The sequence below is a fragment of the Myotis brandtii genome, unplaced genomic scaffold (genome assembly GCF_000412655.1).
Source record: "Myotis brandtii unplaced genomic scaffold, ASM41265v1 scaffold395, whole genome shotgun sequence".
In the NCBI taxonomy this organism is placed as follows: Eukaryota; Metazoa; Chordata; class Mammalia; order Chiroptera; family Vespertilionidae; genus Myotis; species Myotis brandtii.
In genome coordinates, this window is record NW_005365155.1 from 3,152,497 (window position 1) to 3,157,902 (window position 5,406).

Here is a 5,406-nt window from a genome sequence, read left to right on the forward strand (position 1 = left end):
CGGGGGGGCGGTGGCGGGGAGCTACAAGAAAGGAGAGTGCATCACAGAATGGGCCACTTGTCTGGCTTGAAAAGGCAGAGAACTTACAGGACAAGTGGGCATCCCTGCTTAGTATGACCTCGAGGGGCCCAGTGGTCAGCCAGGCGGCCCTTGGGGGTTGTGCCCCCCCCCGGGGGCCACCGAGTCACCTCTGCACTCCTGGACCTCATGGGAACCCTGGAGCCACCATGTCCTTCCCGCATCACAGAATGGGCCACTTGTCTGGCTTGAAAAGGCAGAGAACTTACAGGACAAGTGGGCATCCCTGCTTAGTATGACCTCGAGGGGCCCAGTGGTCAGCCAGGCGGCCCTTGGGGGTTGTGCCCCCCCCCGGGGGCCACCGAGTCACCTCTGCACTCCTGGACCTCATGGGAACCCTGGAGCCACCATGTCCTTCCCCGTCTCAGCCGGCTAATGTGTGTTGGCCCACCCAGTGTCATCAGTGAGTTATGGGGCCGAGGCCAGAGCTGGGTCAAAATGGGAAGGGCTGTGAGTTGACCGAGTTCAGGCGCGATGGCTCTCCCCAGCCCAGCACGCGCATCTCCCGCCCCCCTCGGCCGTGGGTGTGTGGACGGAGGACGGGGAAAGCGCCCAGAACGTAAGGCACTGGTGTTTGCCTTCCTTTCCCGGGTCTTCCATGGGCCGGTCTTGCCTGAACTATGATGATGACATGGACAATCGCTAGGCGATGCTGAGGAGAAGCACCAGGCGACCCACCCACACGACCAAGTGCTTTCATTAAACGTCCGCTCCGTGCCAAGGACTATACATCCATGACGTCACTTAGTCCTGCAGAGGAGCAGTGCCATCTGCATCTTCACCCCCGTTTTACAGCGAAGGAAACGCCCCAAGCAGCTCTGCTGGGACTCCAGCCCGACCTGGCTGCCTCCAGAACTCGCTTTTCCCATGAAAATGTGCCACCTGCCAGGGTTTTCTATGGGCCTCCCCGCACCCCCAGCGAGCTCCCTGTGGCCCAGCCTCAGTCATGACGCCCTGTGGAGGCAGGTGGCCTTGCATGGTGCCTACCCTGCTGAACTGCTGTCACTGACTGATGCAGCTCTCCCGGCAGCCTGAGGGAGGCGCTGTTGCCATCCTGCTTCACAGACAGAGACAAGCTGGGGTGTGTGTGGGGGGGCGGGTGGCAGAGGGGGACTTACCTGCTGTGCGTCATCTAGTCTGTGACACTTTTTTCTACACCGTCACCTCCAGGCACTCAGGAGGTGTTCCGTGGTCGACATCTTACAGTGATCATTGGAAAGGTTTCTCTTGTGCTTAATTAAATGATCTGGAGGGGCCTGGGCTCAGTGCAGGGCCGTAACGGCCCAAGGCCAGGCAGTTCTTCAGCTGCAACTGGACTCTGGGTTGTGTGCCTTCTGGCCCCAGGGGCTGCTCTCCACCACCAGGCTGCTCTGTCCCAACTGGGCAGGGAGTGAGCTTCTGGGTGGAGAGCAGCACCACCCTCCCCCCCATCCCAGGGGAAAGCTGTGGTCTGAGGTCGGCTACAGGCCATGGGACCCGACCAGGAAGGGTGATGGCCCCAGGAGAATATTGTCAGGTGAGCTAGGGTGTCTGCGGGGCACCCGGCCAGGGGCCAGGGTGGGCTTGGCAGCAGCCCCAAACTAGATCTGTTTTCTCTGTTTGTTGTTTCTCACCTGTTGAGGGTGTTGGGAAGCATGTTCACCCGGACGACCCTCCCCAGTGGGGTGGGCGCCCCCCTTGATTTTTTAGGCTGAGGGTCTCCGCAGAGAAGGAGGCTTCCCCTCAGTCTCTCCACTTGGGGCAGTTGTTCAATTTTAATTTTACTGAAGTGAAAATAGCCTTTATGTTAGAAATGAAGAAACATGCACGAAAATTGCATCAAAGCTTTATCTCGGGTTCCTGGGTGTCACAGAGAGCTGAGTCCCCCTTCTTCCCTGAAAAGCCAGCAGGAAGGGGGTGGATCCCCCACCGTTCGCGGGGCGTCAGGCTTCCCAGGGACTGCGTGTGGGGAGCCCAGGAGGTGAGAGTAGCAGCAAAGGCACTTTCCCAGTGAGAACAGGGACTTACCTTGCTTTTAGCCTGAGCGCTCGAGGCCTCCGCGTGTCATGGCCTCCACGGTTGAGTGAACTGAGGTCTCTAATGAGTGAGGCTCCTGGACTGTGCCGGGCACAGCCCCTGAAACGATGGACGGCCCTACACTTCCCAGCAGCCCTCGGGTCCCGTCCCAGTGTCACAGCATGGCCCACGTGCATGGCACCTCCCTGGGGCTGGTTTCCCACCTGTGAACCAGGAGGCCTTGTCTCTACTGACATTGTTCCTAGATTTCTGTGAGGAGCATGGGTGCCGAGTGGGCGGGGCTGGCAGGGGGGTCCCCGGGAGAGCTGGTGTGGGGAAAAGGGCGCAGGCTGATGGGCAGGCACGGCTCGCAGAGCGCTGGCTTCTGTGGGCTCTCACTGCCGAGGGAAGAGTGGAGAGGGAGTGGGACAGTCTCTTGCGCTCAGGGCATGCAGCGCTCTCTGACAAGTCTGAAATGGAGTGGCCTTCCTGGTCTCGGAGTCCTGTACTTTAACATCAATACCCCGTGGTGAGCTGGTAAATATCGGACACGCAGCTCTGGGAATGTCCATGGTGTGACTACCCCCACCTGCTGATTGCCGGCTGCCAGGCGGAGGGGGCCACGGGCACAGCGGGCTGTCCCGAGCTGGGTGAGCGGCCGCGTGGCCTGCACCGCTCCCGGTTCTAGAAAGGGAAGGTGAGGGCGCACTGAGCCGGTGCCGTGTGGCTACAAAGGCGACAGAATTCTGAGCTCGTGCGTGTGGGGAGGGGAGGGCCTTGGGGGTCCTCTGGCCAAAGCGTCTTCCTTCCCCTGGGGCAGCCTAGAGTTCCTAAGGCCTTCGCTTCCCACTAAGTTTGAGAATGTCCTGGACAAGCAGGACAATAGGTTGGAAGGCCCACAGGGCTGAGATGGGCAGCAACCCCGCGAGATCTCAGAGCTGAGCACACAGAGCAATGCCAGCCCAGGAGGCGGGGCCTGGAGAACACGCCCAGCCGTGTCCCGTATGAATGGCCTTGTGTCTGCCGTGCCTCATGGCGAGCCCAGTGCCAGCCCTCCCCTGCCAGGTGACAGGTGGCCGCAGCTCGGTGGACGTGGGCCCTGTTACGGCAGCCTCGGGGCGCCGGGCAGCTCTGGCGTGGAGGTGGGCTTCGAGGAAAGCGTTCCTAAGTTGATACTGAGGTTTCGGAGTTGTTTTTATTGTTACAAAATATGCAGGAGATAAAATTGTTAAGTGTACAGTTCAGTGGCATTAAGAACATTCACAGTGTTGGGCAACCTTTCGTCTTTAGAACTTTTTCATCTTCCCAAACTGAAACTCGGCCATTAACTCCTAGATTTTGGGATGCACCGTCCGTTCTCCTCCCTGCCTGTCCAGGCTGCAGGCGGAGGTGTCTGCACTGTGAGCCTCTTGTCCTCCGCAGGGGTGTACCTGTGTGTGCATGCATGTGTGCATGTGTTTGCACACGTGTGTGCGGGTGCATACATACATGTGTGTCTGCATGCACATGTGTGGGCATGTGGCTGTGCCTGCACGTGTGTGCATGCCTGTGAGCATGTGGCTGTATATGTCTGTACACACATGCGCATGTGCGTGTGTGTTTGCCTGTGTGCATGTTTGTGCATGTGTGCGAGAGAGTGCGTGTGTGTTTGTATCTGGTGGGCCTTTGGCCTGTCACCCATGGCTTGCCCTCCCCGCCACCTCACCTGACTCTGGCCGGCAACCTCTGACCTGGCCTGGTGCTGCTGGGGCCACAGCCCTGTGACCAGGAAGTGTGAGCTGGAGGGATGTGGAGGCCATTTGGCACCTCCCCTCTGAAGCCCGGAGAGACCGGGAGACTTGCCACAGGGGGTGTGCAGAGCTCCGAGCCCGTCTTCTGAGGCCAAGGCCAGTCAGGGCTTGTCTGTCCCCGCCTACGAGGTCCTTACTGTTCGGCCTGCACTAAGGGCCTCGGAGCCCCTCCCTAGGCCCCGTTTCCTTGGCTGAGAGAAAGCTGACCTGCCTCCCCCACAGCACAGCCTAGATCCTGTGCTCCAGGTGAGCATCGGAGGGGTCCCCACACGCCTGGGAGGCCAGCCTCCCCCCACCCCACCCCGGCCTCACTTTGATCCCCTACAGAAACCTTCTCAGGGGGGGGACACCACCTGGCAGGGGTCAGGGGAACAGTCTGCACCAGGCTCAAAACAGGGCCCTTCCCTTCAAACCCTCTGTGCCTCCCTCCCTTTCTGTAAAATGGGGCAGAAGTGCCCCCTCCCCAGGCTGCTGGAGGAAGTGCGTGGACCGGTGCCACCCAGCACTGCCCTGAGAATCAGCCGGCATCAAAGCGCCCGCTCCAGGGCTCCCACCGCGACCCCCTCACCCAGGACTTGGCCGGATGCTCAGTGGTGGCGGTGCTGTCCCTCGTCCTCATTTGTCTGAGGAGCCTTTTCACGCCTGCCTGCAGCACGCCCGTCCCAGGCCGCCTGGGCTCTAGCAGGGACCCGGCCCACTGCGCAGAGGGGCGAGGACTCGGATGGAGAGATCAGACTTCCCGGGCCTCTCCCTGAGCCCACGCCCACAGCCTACCCGTGGGCTTTGCAGCCTTGGGGTCAGGGAAGGCCTCGGGGTCAGGGGCCTGGGAACCTTTCACGGGGCAGGAGCCTGGAGCTGCTCTCAGGTAGGGAGAGCTCACCGACCGCTTCCTGTGCCTGCTGTGCTGGGCACAGCACCGGGCACAGTGCTGCCCGAAGGAGCCCAGGGTCCGGGGGGCACCGGTGGGGAGGGGGGTCACTCTGCTGTGACAAGGCTAACAGGGAAGCTGTTGGCACAGAAAAGGGGCAACTGACCGGGACTTGGGAAGGCTCCTTGGGAGGAGGTGCTGCTTAGATGAGCCCAAAGGGGGGAGGGGCGTTCTCCTGGTAAAGGTGGGGGCGGGGCAGGCAGGCTTGTGCTGTCCTGGAGGGTGGAGGCGGGCGGTGAGTGGGGTAGGTAGGGCTTGTGGAAGGTCTTGTTGGGCAGACAGTTGGGGGGAGACATCGGGGCAGAGGCAGCGTCTTGGGTGAAGGCCCAGCGGTGGGAGGGCACATGGCACATCTGAGGAGCTGCAGAGCCCGGCCCGCATAGCTGCTGGGCCCTGGGCGTTCCTGCAGGGGGGACGAGGGTGGGAGGAGCTCCCATTTCAGGGGGGAAGTGGGAGCCGTGGAGGAGTCAGGTGGGGGAGGGAGGTCTGCCAGCAGGTGGGGTGGGGAGGCCACCCCAGTGACAGAGCTGGAGGACCGCCGTGGCTGGAGGCCCTGAGCAGGCAGTGGCTGAGGATTCATGGGAGGGTGGCTTTGAGAGGTTTTGGGGGGCAGGT

General features: G+C 61.5%; 1 protein-coding gene across 1 annotated transcript in view; it reads left to right on the forward strand.

Moving 5' to 3' along the window:
* SYNJ2 (synaptojanin 2) overlaps window positions 1–5,406 on the forward strand; it is a gene marked incomplete at its 5' end in the record, with an annotated part of 68,620 nt that overhangs the window by 871 nt on the left and 62,343 nt on the right. The window lies entirely within an intron of this gene.